This window comes from Bufo gargarizans, chromosome 3 (genome assembly GCF_014858855.1).
Source record: "Bufo gargarizans isolate SCDJY-AF-19 chromosome 3, ASM1485885v1, whole genome shotgun sequence".
NCBI lineage: Eukaryota > Metazoa > Chordata > Amphibia > Anura > Bufonidae > Bufo > Bufo gargarizans.
In genome coordinates, this window is record NC_058082.1 from 440753702 (window position 1) to 440773937 (window position 20236).

The following is a 20236-nucleotide window of genomic DNA, read 5'->3' on the forward strand; positions in this document are numbered from 1 at the left end:
TGACACAAGTTAGCGGAAATTGATTTTTTTTGGTTTTTTCTCACAAAGTCTCCCTTTACGCTAACTTGGGACAAAAAGTTAAATCTTTCATGGACTCAATATGCCCCTCAGCGAATACCTTGGAAAAAAGAAGAAAAAGAATACCGAAACGAGAGCCGCACATCTAAAATATAACAAATTTATTGGAAAAGACAGACACAACACAAAATGATTAAAAATTGTCGTATACAACAAATCAAGGCCATGTAAACCATATATCAGTACATGCCATCCTGGCTCACCACAGGCATATGGACAAACCCCCACATCAATTAGTAGATAACAATAAAGTGCATGTAATCCATCAACAGGAATGAAAGATTCAAAATACTTATCATAAAAAGTATATCATGATGGGGGGCCTGCGTGGCGGTCAGGAAAAGAGCCCAACGCGTATCGCCAGACTTGCTAGCTTCCTCAGGAGTGCCTAGTCTCAAATGCTCCATAACTATACACATATATACAAGATAATCAATTACTGATGATTTTTACCTGTGTGCCAGGTCGCCATGTGGAGGAAGGGGGCCGCAACCTCCTCATTAGCATGAAATAGGAGAGGGGGAGAGAGGAGAGGGGGGTGGGTGAAGATGTACAGAGTGCCAGCGTGCAGGCATTGTAACATATATAGTGAGCCACATGTATACAGCGTTCGGCTATGTCGACCGCGCATGCGCCCAAAAGAGCAAGCGCAGGCCGCGTTCCAAACACCGGATACGATCGGCCGCGCATGCCCATTGGACACCCGCTGCGTGTCAACAGCCGGAAGCTGAGACTCAGACCTGATTGCAGGACCAGGAGTGTATGAGGAGCCGCGGGCTGCGCTCCAAGCACCGGATGCAAACAGCCGCGCATGCCCATTGGACATCCACTGCGTGTCAACGGCCGGAAGTTGCGTCGCAGACCTGAATAAAGGATCAGAAGTATATGGAAAGCCGCGGGCGAGTGCACAGCTGCGAAAAAATGAACTAACAAAGGATAAAATGTTGAAGAGTATAAATGTATAATACTGAAAATATGACTATTGCAGATAGCCTGGTACAAAATCTGCTATATTCAAAAAAAAAAAAAAAAAAAAAATTTTTATACACATATATTAAAATGAATTAGTGCATATCAAAAAAACACACATTAAAACCCTCAATTAGACTTATATTATTATCGTCTAGTTAATTCATGTGCAGAATTAACCATCAGTCAATTAAGACTTGACGTGTTAATTCGACAACATGACCAACACCCAAAACAATGTGAAAATTACACTTACCCTACTATTACAACTTGTCTCAACCTTTCTTTGTTTAATTTATGAAAATTAGTTTTATCGATTATGTTGTCAATATTTAAATTCTCTCCCTTTTGAAGAAATTTTTTGGGACAAGAAGATTATTTACAGTTTTTTATTTTTTATATTTTATTTTTTATTTTTTATATTAATTGTATAATACAATTAATATAAAAAATAAAAAATAAAATATAAAAAATAAAAAACTGTAAATAATCTTCTTGTCCCAAAAAATTTCTTCAAAAGGGAGAGAATTTAAATATTGACAACATAATCGATAAAACTAATTTTCATAAATTAAACAAAGAAAGGTTGAGACAAGTTGTAATAGTAGGGTAAGTGTAATTTTCACATTGTTTTGGGTGTTGGTCATGTTGTCGAATTAACACGTCAAGTCTTAATTGACTGATGGTTAATTCTGCACATGAATTAACTAGACGATAGTAATATAAGTCTAATTGAGGGTTTTAATGTGTGTTTTTTTGATATGCACTAATTAATTTTAATATATGTGTATAAAAAATTTTTTTTTTTTTTTTTTTTTTTTTTTTTTGAATATAGCAGATTTTGTACCAGGCTATCTGCAATAGTCATATTTTCAGTATTATACATTTATACTCTTCAACATTTTATCCTTTGTTAGTTCATTTTTTCGCAGCTGTGCACTCGCCCGCGGCTTTCCATATACTTCTGATCCTTTATTCAGGTCTGCGACGCAACTTCCGGCCGTTGACACGCAGTGGATGTCCAATGGGCATGCGCGGCTGTTTGCATCCGGTGCTTGGAGCGCAGCCCGCGGCTCCTCATACACTCCTGGTCCTGCAATCAGGTCTGAGTCTCAGCTTCCGGCTGTTGACACGCAGCGGGTGTCCAATGGGCATGCGCGGCCGATCGTATCCGGTGTTTGGAACGCGGCCTGCGCTTGCTCTTTTGGGCGCATGCGCGGTCGACATAGCCGAACGCTGTATACATGTGGCTCACTATATATGTTACAATGCCTGCACGCTGGCACTCTGTACATCTTCACCCACCCCCCTCTCCTCTCTCCCCCTCTCCTATTTCATGCTAATGAGGAGGTTGCGGCCCCCTTCCTCCACATGGCGACCTGGCACACAGGTAAAAATCATCAGTAATTGATTATCTTGTATATATGTGTATAGTTATGGAGCATTTGAGACTAGGCACTCCTGAGGAAGCTAGCAAGTCTGGCGATACGCGTTGGGCTCTTTTCCTGACCGCCACGCAGGCCCCCCATCATGATATACTTTTTATGATAAGTATTTTGAATCTTTCATTCCTGTTGATGGATTACATGCACTTTATTGTTATCTACTAATTGATGTGGGGGTTTGTCCATATGCCTGTGGTGAGCCAGGATGGCATGTACTGATATATGGTTTACATGGCCTTGATTTGTTGTATACGACAATTTTTAATCATTTTGTGTTGTGTCTGTCTTTTCCAATAAATTTGTTATATTTTAGATGTGCGGCTCTCGTTTCGGTATTCTTTTTCTTCTTTTTTGCATTGTCAATTTCATACCGTGAGCCGGCACTCTTTTTCCATTGTTGGAGGTGCCCCCAGCTATTGTATCCCATACCTCAGCGAATACCTTGGGGCGTCTTCTTTCCAAAATGGGGTCATTTGTGGGGTGTTTGTACTGCCCTGGCATTTGAGGGTCTCGGCAATCATTACATGTATGGCCAGTATTAGGAGTTTCTGCTATTCTCCTTATATTGAGCATACGGTAATGAGATTAATTTTTTTCCATTCAGCCTCTGGGCTGAAAGAAAAAATGAACGGCACAGATTTCTTCATTCACATTGATCAATGTGGATGAAAAAATCTCTGCCCAAAAAAAAAAAAGGAGGGGAAAGGCGTCTGCCAGGACATAGGAGCTACGCCCAACATCCAAACCCACTCAGCTCGTATGCCATGGCAAACCCATTTCTCCATTCACATCAATCGATGTGGATGAATAAATCATTGCCGGGATTTAAAAAAAAAAAAATTTTTATATACAAAGTGTTTGCCAAAGCATATGAACACCGCCCCTCAGCTTATAAGCCTCGGCAAACATATCTTTTTTAATGCAGAGGAGAAATCTCGTCTTGCAGCGCCGCATACACACATCAGTGCTGCAGCTGGTTCATCGGTTGGTCCACATAGAAGGTAAAAAAAAAAAAAACTGGCCGCAACGCAATAAATTTATTAACATTAACTTTACATAACATTTGAACAGAACATTAACTTTTATAAACTTTATTGAACTTTTGGAACAGAACATTAACTTTTTTGCTTACCGGTGATTTTTTTTTTGTTTTGCTTTTTTTACTTTTATAGGACAAACCTCTCCTTCCCCATGGGATAATGTGCAAAGCGCAAATCGCCCAGAGATGTGGCAAAGTACATTATGCACTTTGTCCCAGGTGAAAGGAGAGGTTTGCAGCAGCTGTGAGTGAAATGGCCCTAAGAGCCCTGTGTGCCTGTCCTGTGTAACGCAATCCCTATGCTAAGTGTACCTGTGTGTGTGGTACTTCCGGAAACACTCCCCTAAGCATAGGGCAGGGTGGTCAGGGCAGTCAGGACAGAAATAGCGGGTGTCCTGCCTTATTCCACTCCTGCTACAGACACAACATTTTTTTCGGCGTGGCGGTTGGTTTGAGGTACCAGTAACGACATTGGGGAAATGTTGCTCGTGTAGACGGCTCACTACACTGGTGGTTGGGGCCACGGAACCTCCTGGATACAGGAGGTTCTCGATGATCTCTTCCTGAAATTTGAGGAAGGATCTTGTTCTCCCAGCCTTACTGTAGAGAACAAAACTATTATACAGAGCCAATTGAATTAAATATACAGACACCTTCTTATACCAGCGTCTGGTTCTGCGGGAAAGTAAATAGGGAGCCAACATCTGGTCATTGAAGTCCACCCCTCCCATGAGCAAATTATAGTTGTGGACCAGGAGGGGCTTTTCAATGACTCCAGTTGCTCGTTCAATTTGGATTGTTGTGTCTGCGTGAATGGAGGACGTCATGTCACGCTTGTCTCTCCATTTCACCACGAGCAGTTCTTTGTTACACAAGGCAGCCCTCTCCCCCCTTGCAAGACGGGTGGTAACGAGCCGTTGGGGGAAGCCTCGGCGACTAGGTTGCGCGGTGCCACAGCAGCCAATCTGTTCTAAAAACAAATGCCTGAAGAGGGGCACACTTGTGTAAAAATTGTCCACATAAAGATGGTACCCCTTGCCAAATAAGGGTGACACCAAGTCCCAGACTGTCTTCCCACTGCTCCCCGGGTAGTCAGGGCAACCGACTGGCTCAAGAGTCTGATCTTTACCCTCATAGACTCGAAATTTGTGGCCCTTTCACAGAGCTTATACAATTTGACCCCATACCGGGCGCGCTTGCTTGGGATGTATTGTTTGAAGCCAAGGGGCCCGGTAAAATGTATAAGGGACTCGTCTATGCAGATGTTTTGCTCAGGGGTATACAAATCTGCAAATTTGGTGTGAAAGTGGTCTATGAGGGGCCGAATTTTGTGGAGTCGGTCAAAAGCTGGGTGGCCTCTGGGACGAGAGGTGCTGTTGTCACTAAAGTGCAGGAAACGCAGGATGGTCTCAAATCGTGTCCTGGACATTGCAGCAGAGAACATGGGCATGTGATGAATTGGGTTCGTGGACCAATATGACCACAATTCATGCTTTTCTGTTAGGCCCATGTTGAGGAGAAGGCCCAGAAAAGTTGTAAATTCGGAAACTTGGACGGGTTTCCACCTGTAAAGACTGGGCATAAAAGCTTCCCGAGTTGGCGGCTATAAATTGAGTGGCATACCGGTTTGTTTCTGCCACGACTAAGTCCAACAGCTCCGCAGTCAAGAACAGCTAAAAAAAAAACAGTGCCGATCCGATCTGAGCTGTCTCAACCCGAACTCCAGACTTGGTGGTGAAAGGGGGAACTACTGGTGCGACTGAAGTTGGGGGCTGCCAATCAGAGTTTGCCAGCACCTCAGGGACTCTAGGGGCTCTACGGGCCTGTCTGTGCGGTGGCTGCGAAGGGGGAACTAATGCACGTGCCACCGTACCAGCTTCAACTGCCCTTCTGGTGCTCGCCACTTCACCATGTTGTACGGCAGTGCTGGTACTAGGTCCAGGATGGGCTGCGCTGCTGGTGTATGCCTCACCACGTAATCCACCAGCGCCAGCCCCACTCTGCTGCCCTTGAAGCGGATCCTGCGCAACCTGTGGTCTAGCAACACGAGGCCGGGTATGCCTGGTGGTATCAGGAACCTCAACCTTCTCGTCCGAACTTTGGGTCAGACTGCTTTCTACAGGTTCGTATTCTGACCCGCTGGATTAGACAGATGAGGGTTCCCATTCCTCATCTGACTGGGTCAGAAGCCTGTAGGCCTCTTCAGAAGAATACCCCTTACTTGCCATTTGGTCAACTAAATTTAGGGGGTATTCCCTGAGACTACCCAAGAAAAAAAACAAGCCTGTCTTACAAATGGGAGGCTAGCGAAGTACCGGAAGCCGCTGCGATTGATAAAAAATACCAAAACTGATTTTTTTATCGCCGCAGCGCTTGTAAAGTGATTGTGTAGTGCTAAAAATAAAATAAAAATGTTGTCACTGCGGCAGGACGGGCGTTGGTGAACGCACGTGTGGGCGACCGATCAGGCCTGATCGGGCAAACACTGCGTTTTGGGTGGAGGGCGAGCTAAGGTGACACTAATACTATTATAGATCTGACTGTGATCAGTTCTGATCACTTACAGATACTACAACAGTACAAATGCTGATTAGCGATACGCTAATCAGCGAATCAGTGACTGCGGTGCGGTGGGCTGGGGGCTAACCGACGCTAACAAAGGGGCCTAAAGTATCCTAAAACCTAACCGTCAATACTAGTGAAAAGAAAAAAGTGACAGTTTACACTGATCACTCTTTTCCCTTTCACTAGTGATTGACAGGGGTGATCAAAGGGTTAATTGGGGTGATGGGGGGTGATCTGGGGGCTAAGTGTAGTGTTTGGTGTACTCACTGTGATGTGTGCTCCTCTGCTGGGACCAACCAACGAAAAGGAACAGCAGAGGAGCACAGAAGCCATTTAACACCTTATACAGGTCCTTCTAAAAAAATTAGCATATTGTGATAAAGTTCATTATTTTCTGTAATGTTCTGATAAACATTAGACTTTCATATATTTTAGATTCATTACACACCAACTGAAGTAGTTCAAGCCTTTTATTGTTTTAATATTGATGATTTTGGCATACAGCTCATGAAAACCCAAATTTCCTATCTCAAAAAATTAGCATATTTCATCCGACCAATAAAAGAAAAGTGTTTTGAATACAAAAAAAGTCAACCTTCAAATAATTATGTTCAGTTATGCACTCAATACTTGGTCGGGAATCCTTTTGCAGAAATGACTGCTTCAATGCGGCGTGGCATGGAGGCAATCAGCCTGTGGCACTGCTGAGGTGTTATGGAGGCCCAGGATGCTTCGATAGCGGCCTTAAGCTCATCCAGAGTGTTGGGTCTTGCGTCTCTCAACTTTCTCTTCCCAATATCCCACAGATTCTCTATGGGGTTCAGGTCAGGAGAGTTGGCAGGCCAATTGAGCACAGTAATACCATGGTCAGTAAACCATTTACCAGTGGTTTTGGCACTGTGAGCAGGTGCCAGGTCGTGCTGAAAAATTAAATCTTCATCTCCATAAAGCTTTTCAGCAGAAGGAAGCATGAAGTGCTCCAAAATCTCCTGATAGCTAGCTGCATTGACCCTGCCCTTGATAAAACACAGTGGACCAACACCAGCAGCTGACATGGCACCCCAGACCATCACTGACTGTGGGTACTTGACACTGGACTTCAGGCATTTTGGCATTTCCCTCTCCCCAGTCTTCCTCCAGACTCTGGCACCTTGATTTCCGAATGACATGCAAAATTTGCTTTCATCCGAAAAAAGTACTTTGGACCACTGAGCAACAGTCCAGTGCTGCTTTCTCTGTAGCCCAGGTCAGGCGCTTCTGCCGCTGTTTCTGGTTCAAAAGTGGCTTGACCTGGGGAATGCGGCACCTGTAGCCCATTTCCTGCACACGCCTGTACACGGTGGCTCTGGATGTTTCTACTCCAGACTCAGTCCACTGCTTCCGCAGGTCCCCCAAGGTCTGGAATCGGTCCTTCTCCACAATCTTCCTCAGGGTCCGGTCACCTCTTCTCGTTGTGCAGCGTTTTCTGCCACACTTTTTCCTTCCCACAGACTTCCCACTGAGGTGCCTTGATACAGCACTCTGGGAACAGCCTATTCGTTCAGAAATTTCTTTCTGTGTCTTACCCTCTTGCTTGAGGGTGTCAATGATGGCCTTCTGGACAGCAGTCAGGTCGGCAGTCTTACCCATGATTGCGGTTTTGAGTAATGAACCAGGCTGGGAGTTTTTAAAAGCCTCAGGAATCTTTTGCAGGTGTTTAGAGTTACTTAGTTGATTCAGATGATTAGGTTAATAGCTCGTTTAGAGAACCTTTTCATGATATGCTAATTTTTTGAGATAGGAATTTTGGGTTTTCATGAGCTGTATGCCAAAATCATCAATATTAAAACAATAAAAGGCTTGAACTACTTCAGTTGGTGTGTAATGAATCTAAAATATATGAAAGTCTAATGTTTATCAGTACATTACAGAAAATAATGAACTTTATCACAATATGCTAATTTTTTGAGAAGGACCTGTATTTATAAATATAAAGTGTTATATGGCTTCTGATTCGATTTTTTAAAAGTCACTAGTGTTGAGCGCGAATATTCGAAAAGCAAATTTTTTTTATCCAACTTCGTGATTTCACGAATATTTCGAATATAGTGCTATATATTCGTAAAAACTAATATTCGTTTTTTGTTTTTTTTCACAAAATTACAGTACACATATAATTGATTGTTTCCCAAAGGTCCAAAAGCTCAGATCTTACTCACATTGCCTAGAAAGTGATTGAGGCGTGAATCTTCGTAAGGCGATTTTATTAGCGCACATGCGAATATCGGCACTTGTCCCAGAACAGAGGCAAAGGGCTTTGCATTCATACATTAGTGAATTGAGTTGCGAATCTTCGTAAGGCGATTTTATTAGCGCACATGCGAATATCTACACTTGTCCCCAGAACAGAGGCAAAGGCCTGTGCATGTGCATTCATATAGTATAGCACCATATTCGTGAATATTTCGAACTTCGTAAAATTCGATTTACGAATATTCGTATTTTTTATTTTAGTTTCCACCTTACAGATTACATTGATCTGTACTCTGTCAACTACTGTCATCACCCCCCACTGTATCTCGATTGATTCCCAAAAGTCCAAAAGCTCAGATCTTACTCACATTGCCTAGAAAGTGATTGAGGCGCAAATCTTTGTAAGGCGATTTTATTAGCGCACAGGCGAATATCGGCACTTGTCCCAGAACAGAGGCAAAGGGCTTTGCATTCATACTGTATGAATGCATTAGTGATTGAATTGAGTTGCGAATCTTCGTAAGGCGATTTTATTAGCGCACATGCGAATATCTACACTTGTCCCCAGAACAGAGAGGCAAAGGCCTGTGCATGTGCATTCATATAGTATAGCACCATATTCGTGAATACTTCGAACTTAGTAAAATTCGATTTACGAATATTCGTATTTTTTATTTTAGTTTCCACCTTACAGATTACATTGATCTGTACTCTGTCAACTACTGTCATCACCCCCCACTGTATCTCGATTGATTCCCAAAAGTCCAAAAGCTCAGATCTTACTCACATTGCCTAGAAAGTGATTGAGGCGCGAATCTTTGTAAGGCGATTTTATTAGCGCACAGGCGAATATCGGCACTTGTCCCAGAACAGAGGCAAAGGGCTTTGCATTCTTACATTAGTGATTGAATTGAGTTGCGAATCTTCGTAAGGCGATTTCATTAGCGCACATGCGAATTTTGCATCTCATAATATGTATTATGCGATGCGAAAATTCGAATTATCGCATATGCGAAATAATAACGAATTCGAATATTCGCGAATATTTTACGAATATTCTTTCGAATATTCGCGAAATTTCGCGAATTCGAATATGGGACATGCCGCTCAACACTAAAAGTCACCAACCTGCCAGCGATGATCATTGGCTGGCAGGCTGGTGACGAACTTCTCCTGTAACGATTCCCGGCCCGCACTGCGCTTGTGCGGGCCGGCTCTGCCCGAAATCTCGCGTCTCGCGAGAGGATGCGCCGGCGTGTCCAGGAGGAATAACAGGGCCGCCGCCAGGACGCAATCCTGCGTGCGGCGGTCCTGAGGCGGTTAAGGCCAAACAGGCTTGGTCACTAAGGGGTTAAAGGATCACCTTGTATTGAAAAGTGCTGTCTCCATTCTTTATCATTTCAGGTTCCCTTTAAAGTCTGGAGAACCTCTTTAGTTAACTATATTAAAGGAGTATTACCACTTCACAATATTGATGGATTTTTTTCAGAATAGGCCATCATTATCAGATTTGTGGTGGTCCAAATCTGAGCATCCCTACCGATTAGTCTTTTGAAAAGGCTACAGTGGTCATGTTAGTACTGCAGCCTCTTCAATTTATACCTATACACTGCCTACATAGTAACGGTCGTACTATGCAAGTGAATAGGAGAACGCTGTAATTAGCCTGCACCACTGCTACTACGTATGTAGACTACATGCAGGTAAACATTAAAGAGGCTGTGGCGCCCACATGAGTTCTGCGGTCCCTTTGAACAGCTGGGGGTGAAGAGAGCCAAAACCTTGCCAATCTGGTAGCAATTGATGGCCTATCCTGGGAAAAGGTCAGAATACACCTGTGTGACAAAGGCACCTTCATCACTGGGATTTGGAGAGGCCTGCTTGCCAGCCTCTTGCCCTGTGACTATGGCCCCTGGGACACTATTTGGGCATATTGGATTTTAAAGACATTGTTTCTGCCCCTTGGACTTTTAACTGGAACAAATTCAAACATGTGGCAGCGGCCATCTTAAATTGTTCAGCTGTGTTTTGCCGTCGAGTGTATGGAACTATTTTGGGCATGGGACCATGTGCACCGTGGGGCAAAAATAAGACTTCCAGGAAATTCCTGAACCCCTGAACCGATCTGGGTGATTTTTGGACAGTTTGTTCACCCAGATCGAGGCTATCAGAGGATGTGACTCTTATGGGGTTATGTGGTGTTTTGGGGTGTTTTCTGTGGTTGGGAAAAATTTGTGTTTTCTGCCTGTGAGTGATTAAGTTAATTGTGTTTAGTAATTGTATCACAGGCAGAGCCCATTGCATTTTATTAATTGTGTCACAGGCAATGCCCATTGTATTTTGTTGATTGCGTCACAGACAATGCCCATTGTATTTTGTTGATTGCATCACACACAATGCCCATTGTATTTTGTTAATTGTATCACAGGCAGAGGGGGGTTTGTGTACATTAGCTGGGAGTATCTAACGGTACAATATTGTGTTGAACTGTATATAAGAAATTCCTTTGTGCTCATTAAACAGACCTGCTTTACCCCTTCATGAAGTCTTGGCTCATGTTTGGGGGATGGGATAACTACACTCTTGGGGATTGCTATATCACAATACTCCCCTGAGTATAAGCTCTTGCAATAGCTTGTTCCTGGTTCCTGCTCTTTGGATTTAGGAGAGGCTCACCCACTGGAAGCTGAAGCCCAGTCTTGGGTCCAGCGTGGGTGGAGGACAGCGAGACCCCAACCAAGCTACGACAGTTCGCGGGGTCTGTGGTGGGTACAGTGTCCGGCGGAGTGCTTGGAGCCCTCGGGAAGTGTTAGGAGCATCCGTCAGCGGAAGGTGCCAAGTCGGGGTGCCAGGCGTTCTGTTACATCCTATAAATAAAATTATTTAGCAGAAGACTTGTTGATAATTTACCTGATGACTAACTACAAATAGATTTTGAGTCATCGGATATTAGAAAGTATTACGTTACCTTGTACCTTTCCTGGCCACTAAAATACAGCTGACGGCTATTTGCAGAGACATTCATTAGCCTTAATTATAAGATGTGATAACCGAGATTTTTTTTATATAAAAAAAAAAAATAGCATAGTTCCCCACACACAACAGATCATAGAAATGATAGGTGCAGCAACACTAACCGGGATGACCGGGATCTGCCAGATGGATCAAATTCATTTTGTCTGGTAGGTAGGCAAGGCAACTCAATTTTGAACAGAAGTGAGAGTGATGTTTATCTAGGATGTAGGCCCTCTAGTTCCATCTCCGTCGGTTGTGGTACTACAACTATCACCATGTCCTGACAGCCTATGGCTGCTTGGAGTTTTGTTTCCAGAACATCTGGAAAGTCTCAGGTTGAAGACCACAGAACTAAAGGGAAGAGAATCAGGCTCTGTTCTCATGTTCAGAGTATACTATAAATGTATCTATAGGCCCCCATGCACCCAACGTATGCCAAACAAGTGTACTTTGCTTCACCTTCCTATACAGAAGGATACAGTAAAAAACATATTATGCAGTATACGATTTTTTAATAATGGGAGTCAATGGCTGACATATACCACTGTATGACTATACAGTGGCATACATCAGAAGCTTTATTCAGCTACTTTCACATTAGCAAAAACGCTTCCGTTACAATAATGCAACTGCATGCATCCGTCATGAACGGATCAGGTTGTATTATGTCTTCTATAGCCATGACGGATCCGTCATAAACACCATTGAAAGTCAATAAGTGACGGATCCATTTTCTATTGTGTCAGAGAAAACGGATCTGTCCTGACACACAATGTAAGCGTTCTTCTGTCCGCAATGGGGACGAAACCAAACTGAACGGAATGCATTTTGGTGCATTCTGTTTCATTCAGTTCAGTTTTGTCCCCATTGCCAATGAATGGGGACAAAACTGAAGCGTTTTCTTCCACTATTGAGATCCTATGACGGATCTCAGTAGCGGAATTGAAAACGCAGATTTGAAAGTAGCCTTAGAGGCATACATTCGAGCAGAGCAGGGGCGTAGTTAAAGGCTCATGGGCCCTGGTGCAAGAGTTTAGCTTGGGCCCTCCTTCCCTCAGTGCTTTGTGGTCAGGGGAGCAGCACATAGCGTTCGTGCTGCCTGAGGAAAAAATTGAAATGGCGCCCCCCACGCCAAATTCTTGACACCTAACCCCTTCCCTCCAGCCAGAGGTGTAACTTGACCAACATGCACTTTCTATAATAACAGCGTCTTCTTATGTGGCAAAAGGGTCTTTGGGCCCCCCTCAGGTGCTTCGGCCTGGTTGCGTCTGCTACCTCTGCACCCCCTAAATTGGATCATTATTATCTGATATGACAAGCTATTACATGAGCCAATATGGACTATAAACATGAACAGGATATCTCCGAGCAGTTTCTTTCAAACATGTCAGATTTGCTTCCTTTTTACTTTTTGCTATATATGGATATATTTTGTTCTGCCCATAGTTTTACATCCTTTACCTGTTACATGGACAAATTCTTGTGATACTGTCCAGTAATCAGACTAATTCTCTGTATGGTATAAATGCCTGCAGTGCCCTGGATTCAGACACAAGTGTGCATTGTTCAACACACAAAAATGGGCCACCAAAATCTAACTTCTGCCTGACTAGCAAATTCTGTTATAATTCTCATGCAAATGAGCACAAATTCACCTTCACTTCTGTAAATCCAAGAATAAAACAGAATAAAACAGATGCATAAAATCGTGTAAGACATATTTGGTAAATTTTAAGACAAGGTAAGGAATGAGTACACCTAGATTTTGACATAAATTATGCCAAAATGTGGCCCAGTTTGGCACAATTTGGTGCATCTAAGCTTACAAGCATCTAGTCTGAAAAGGTATTGAGGATTACTGGGAAAGGGGACATGACCTAATACAATATGTGACATTTTGCACCAAAATTGCTCCACAGAAATAGAGTAAAATTGTGTCTCAAACTAAACCGACCAATAGTTGGTATACAGTTAGACAATAGTGTCCAATAGTGTGTAACCCTGCATCAAAGTGATCATCAAGTCTGAGCCAGAGTGATAAATCTGATGAAGGCTAGACAGACTGTCTAAGTTGTCCAAAAAATAGTTAATCTGCCCTAGTGTCTGTAATAACAATAATGGAACATCAACTAAATTAACTAAGAAATGTTGGCTAACTTTCAATCAATTGATTCACCTCTATACATGAATTTTCTGCTGTCTATGCTCCACTCCTCGTTCCCCAACACATTTAAGATTCAGCTGAATAGGGATTGTTATAGGACTAATGTCTATGTCTTGGAGCTATGGTATTAAAGGGCTTTTCCAGTTTCAGTAAAAAAAACATAGAGGATTAGCCTGAAATAAAGAAGTAAGCAGTACTTAACAGATTCAGTGCCACAGCTCATGTTCTCCCTGGCAGACTCTCTATACCCAGCTGCAGCATTGATGTCGTGTCGATAACACGTGACCCCTGCATAGGTGCACCTATGAGGCCAGTTATTGGATGCAGCGGCAATGTGTTATCAACATCATGCCAACGGTGCAGCTGGATAAACAGAGCCCAGCCAGGAGAACCAGAGTGGCAGCACGGGATCTGCTAGGTAAGTTATCACTGAAACTGGACGATCCCTTTAAGTTATACTGAGTTGTAGAAGGATGGTCAGGCTGTTAGCCACTATGCAACGGCCCATGGGGGGGGGGGGGCTAGGAGCAGGTAGGTAGTTGTTGTGACCCCGATAGGAGAGGTGTTGGTTCATGGTTGCCGTTTTCCCACCAGTCCTCCCTGGGGCCATTCAGTAAATGGATGTGTAACATCCTGAAGTATGTCACTAAACTTCTGTCACCCTGCTTCATAGTATGTTAAGTGTACATTATTTTCATCTTGTGTAGTCTTGCTCTGCATTCTCCATTATGTGCATTTTCTATGCCTATTTTATATTATTGCTGTAATTTTCCATGTACACCAGCAGGTGGCAGCAATGTGTTTAGATCAGTTTAGTATATCTAGTCTGGAATAGCCCATTCCAGTCTAGGCTCCCATGTGTGAGCAGAAGTGGGACGTTCCCATGTCCTGTATCATGAGGAGGAGAAGGAAGTGTAGTCAGTGTACCAGCCACCCCCTGCTGGGGTAGGTTGTGTTAGTAGGAGCTCCCAGAAACAGGGATCCCAACCCTGGATCTCGCCTCGGCTGAGGTAAAGATCCATCTTCCCAGTCTGAGCCATCAGCCTCAGCTGGTTGACAAGAAAAGCAGCCACCTCCAGCCTCCAGGAAGAAGCATTCCCTGTGAGCCAAGCTGTGAGTACATATCCAGAGACCAGGAGAAGCCAAATTCCTCCTCAGCTAGTCAGGCCCATATCAAGCAGAAGACAGACAGAGCAGAAGATGGATACCTGCCAGATTCTCCAGGCACATAGTATAGAAGCAGAAGAGATATTGATCCCTGCCATACATTGCCTATACCTGCTAGGACCCAAGACTATTGCTGTAACTTGTATGGATTTAAAGCTGCCATTAAGTAAAGACAAGTTGGATCATATTACCTGTTTGGATCTCACTTACTGCTACTAAAGTTCCTCAATTACTCCTATTAACAACACTCAATTTATTGCAAGTGAGCCAGGATCCAGGAGTCCAGCCGTACCAAGGTAGGAGACACCGTTGACACTACCATATCTGCTATACAGAGACATTATCCCCCCTCTGGCATTCCTCACCTGGTACGTGAGTTATAACATCTTAAAGGGCCCTGCTACAGTACCTGCGCAAGCTGCAATTGGCGTCACAAACTACTATAGACTTCTACACATATCTTTCCTGACCCACTGCATTGTACTAGTGTCCTGCTCACTGCAGAAGGCGCATCCTTTCCTCCCTTGGGGAACACCCTGGACCTTTTGGGGGCTTCTGTCTGGTGGTAGTTGGGGTGCCTTTGATGGTAAACAGTTGGCAGGGTACAAGGCAGAAGGGTAGATGAAGTGGCCAGCAAATGAATGATGATGTCAATGACCAGGACCATTTGGTCACAATAAGTTGTGCATATGAGGTCTAAGGAAAATTAGCTCTGCCATCCTGGATGTACATATGGCCAAGGCAGGGGATATTTGAAGCATACACATTACTCAGAGTTATGACTTGAACCTTTTGGGCCCAAATAATAAAAATGTATAACTGACCCACACCCACCTTGTGGAATTTATAATATTGGTATCTTCTAGTATAAAAGAGAGGCCTTTCTTCCCCCTATGCTGCCCAGGTGCCACTACTACCCTGCACCCCCTATAGCTATGCCCCTGTGTCCAAATTAGCAACTTATAACTTAAAATATTATTTGAAGATAGAAAAACTTTCTGGCTATTGTTGACCAATGTGTATGTAAGATAAGTATACGGCACTTACTAATATAATCTTTGTTGATATTCTGTGCAGTTTGCTATATTTCATAAACCCTGATCCCTTGTTGAGCAAATTTTCTGTGCTGCAGCAGTGTTCCTTCCAGACAAGCGCCTGCTCGTCAGAGGAGAAGACTGTTGCATTTACATGCAGAGATCTCCTCCACAGTATGGAGGAGGAGATCGCTTGTCTCCATACAGAATCATTATTTGCCAGCAGCAGATGCTGTTTAAGCCGCACCATGTGCTGTCATCAAACGATGATTTGGGTGACTGCATGAACATCCTTCATATAAGATAGGTCTAAGGGCTATTCATAGTATTTAGTATATTGGGCAGACTAGATGGGCCAAGTGGTTATTATCTGCTGACACTTTCTATGTTTCTAACAATCCTATTAGAGGATTAATGAGCATACGAACGCTTGTTAGCGATAATCTGCCCGATGTTCGGATAGCATAAAGAAGCCTTTACAGCTGTACCACTTATGTATTTAATTAATCACAATGCATTAAGCATCCACAGGTCAGAGACACAAATTAAGTGAACCTCGTCTGAGCTAATGACTTCTCCAAGAGAAAATTAGCAAAAAGTGTTTCCTGTAGCTACAAATAAGATGTGCACAATGTTGAGGAGAAATGTTGTACCCTGCCTTCCTGCAAATGTGTTTTAGTTCATCAATATCTCTGGGATGCTTTGAATGTACAGTGATTTTCAGGACATGCCACAGGTTCTACATAGGCTTAAAGGGGCTGTCTGGGAATACCTAACTTTGAACTGATGCCTGCAGCCTGCCTCTGCTATTGAAGAATTTATACTTACCTGCTCACTGCCGCTCTAGTCCAGCACACTGGCTCCTGTGTGTCCATTTTCTGGTCTGCACCTTGTGTACTTCCTCCCAGGCATAGTCACCTGCTCTGCTGCAGCTAATGACTGGCTTCAGTGGTGACATGTCCACAGGAGACGCATCTCAGCTGAAGCCAGTGGTTAGCAGGTGACCATTCCTGAGAGGCTAGCAAACAAGCTGGGGACTGGAAGATGCACATGCGGGAGTCAGCAAGCAGAACTGGGGAGCGTCAGGGAGCAGGTAAGTATGAATCTGTGAATCAAGTATGACCCCTTTAACTCCAGGTTTCTGACTTGTGTTTGTCTATAATTTTGACTTAGATAAATATTACACCACATTGTATTAGTAATCAATGCAAGGGATTCCAAAGGGTTCATCTGCATTTTGTGGCATCATTTTACGCAAAAATGAAGCTGTGTTCAATTATCTTGTCTTCGCTTTAAAAATACAATTATGTCAAATATATATCAGTAAATAAACGATTACAGTGACTCTTTTTACTCAGCTAATTACAACCTTATTTGCCTGGGTTTTGAAAAAATAATCTGACCCTCCACCTACTAAAGTAATCATCTGATCAGTTTTTGGCACAGTTCTTAGGATTTTTACGCTTTATTAACTATAGAGCTTCTAAATCTCTCTTCTTTTTATACTTTGAGATTTTTTTGGTGAGCCTCGAATAAAGTCCAATGACATTGATACTAAAATAAACATAAAACATCACCTGTGTTTGGGTAAAGTATATTTACAGCTATAAAATATTGACATCTGTTTTATAGCTGTAGACACTAACACAGAGCTGCTCTGTTTCAAGAAATACAAGTTCTAATGTGTTCAACAACCTGAGAACAGAGAAATGCAGTAACAGGAAAAGGTTAAAGGGAATCTGTCAACGGGAAATTCACTATTAAACCAGTCACAATGCCTTGTAGGGCTAGCTCAACTGAATGTAATAATAGCTTTCCAAACACACTTCTTCCATTCATAGACAGGTTCTAATAGGTACAGAAGGGCCATAAATATGTACGTTAGATGCCGTATGTGCACACGGCAGGGCTCAGAAGGGAAGGAGTGCCATTTAGGTTTTGGAATGCGTATTTTGCTATAATAGTTTTCAGGTGCTACATCACATTTACAGAGGTACTTGTACTGTGAATACCCCCAATGAGTGACCTCATTTTGAAACTACACCCCTCACATTATCAAGGGGTGGAGTGAGCATTTTGACCATGCAAAATGAAAAGTGCAAGTTTTCCACAGATGGCATTTCAGTCCCCAATATGCTATGCCCAGCTTGTATCATGTGAGATACACCATGTCCCTTAAATTGTTAGGTGGGTTCTACTGGATACTGAAATGCCATAAATGTGGACGTAAACTTTCTGAAGGGAAACACCACCTTCTGGCTTTTGCAGCACAGATGTTGATGGATTGGTTTACAGGCGCCAACTTACTTTTTGTCTCTGGGTACCAGTCAAGCTAGCTATTTTATGACAAGACGTTCCCTATCAGGTGAACATGTCACCTGTTAGGAAAGATCATGTAATATTTTTATAGAGCCATTCTGTATGGACGCAGTGATTCCTAATACGTATTTTGTTTTTCTAGTTTTTACAATTGTAAATAGCTTGATGAGGGGAAGGGGGCTTTTTTAAACTAAAAATTGTATTTTTTTATATTTATAAAACACTTTTTAAATTTTTTAATTTTTACTTTAGTTCCACTATGGGACTTTAAATTTTAAGGGTCTGATCACTGTTTCAATGCAGTACAATGCATGCTGTATTGCACTGCATTGAAAGTTATCTATGAGACCCACCCTTGAGGCTAGTCTTCAAATGCTTCTGTACATGTAAGGCTTCCAATGGGTTGAAAGAGGGAGACCCTCCTTCTGTAAGCCCCTTAGATTTGGTGCTCAGCATTTGCCAACATCACAGTTTTCAGTGATATTGGTGAATACAGCAGGGGCCACTGTACCTGATCATGAAGTTCCTGTGCCTTGGTGATGTATGGCGTGTTTTGGAAACTAACTTCCTGCAGGACCGTACATGTCCGACGCGTGTTGGAAAGGGGTAAAAATTGCAGTTTTTTATCTTCTCCCCAAAAATAAACTAGTAAAAGTTATTTAATGCACTATATTTACTCTAAAATGGTTCCTAAAAAAATACAACTTGTCCAGCAAAATTCAAGGTCTCATACAGCTAAATTTAAGAAAAAATTTACAGGTTATAGCCGCCAAAATACAGAGAGGGAAAAATGCTACTGGAGTGATTATGTCATTAAGGTGTATGCATGTGTGTCTGCTGAGTTGTGCACCAACTAGATTTACTTCAGACATAGATTCAAAATCTACATAAAAAAGTGACATTTTCAGGAAGTTTTTTCCAATTTTAATGTGACTGGTTTAAGGGTTACAATCTTTTTCATATCAGTTTTTTTGTTCATTGATCATCAGTGATTATGAGCCAAAACCAGGAGTGGAGCCTACACAGATATAAGGTATAGTGGAAAGATTTGCATCTGCTCTGTGTTCTTGACCCGTGCCTGGTTTTGGCTCACAATCACCAATGCAAAACACTGACCTGTGAGAAAGGCCCAAGAATGTACACTCTAAATGGAACAACACTAGGTAAAACTGACATAGAAAAGGACTTAGGAATATAAGTTGCCAGTAAACTTAACTATGGCAATCAGTGTCAGGCAGCTGTAGCCAGGGTTAATAAGATCATAGGGTCATCAAAAGGGGCATAGATTGAAATGAGAACATAGTTCTGCCACTGTACAATTAGTGTGATTTTTGGGCTCCTGTGCACAAAAACCACATAGCAGAGCTAAAAGGGTGTAACGGGGTTACACTCTAGGGCAGGGCGGCAATGACAGATTCTCTTGCAGACCACAGGGTTAAAGTCCAAACGTTGCTTTATTTTTTTTATAACACTCCGGCAATACAGGCAAACCCAGTTATAACTCACTGGGTAAGGTGAAGGTCCAGCACCACAAAACATAAACCAAACAAAATAAACACCTTCCCGTCCGGGCTCTACCTAATACACAACGGATATCCCTGGCTCACCTATTGAAAGCAACTCACATCTTTAATCTGGCCTTCTCTAGCCAGCTGGGCAGCCAGTTTCCTAGACTTTCTCCAGGCATCACTCTCCCCAGACTGACAGCCTGGACTGTGCTTTATTTCCCCTTAACGATCCCAGCTGGCTTCAGCTGGGGATCCCTCAGGCTAGGGTAAAACCTGCCTCGGAATGGGGTGGACTGGGGAGGTCCCTCTACCAAGCCTACCTTCTCCCTGTCCAATAAAATACAGCCAATAAACTTAATAGAACTGTCTCAGCAACCTACACATTGCTGAGACCATTTTAACCTTCTGGATTTTATTTACCTCACCCAGTTGAGGAAGCTGGGTGGGATATACACCGCTTCCAAGACTTTACCATACACTTTTCTGTTCACCTTACCACAAAGGGGTATTCCAGTTGTTACAATTTATCCCCTATCCACAGTATAGGTGATAGCTATTTGCTGGGACCCCCACCGATCATGAAAAAGAGGGCTCCATACTCCCTCCAGTTCCCCTAAAAAGAACAGAGCAGCTGGTCACACATGCACCCGACCGCTCCATTCATTTCTATGGGAGTTTCTGAGATAGCCAAGCACTGTAGA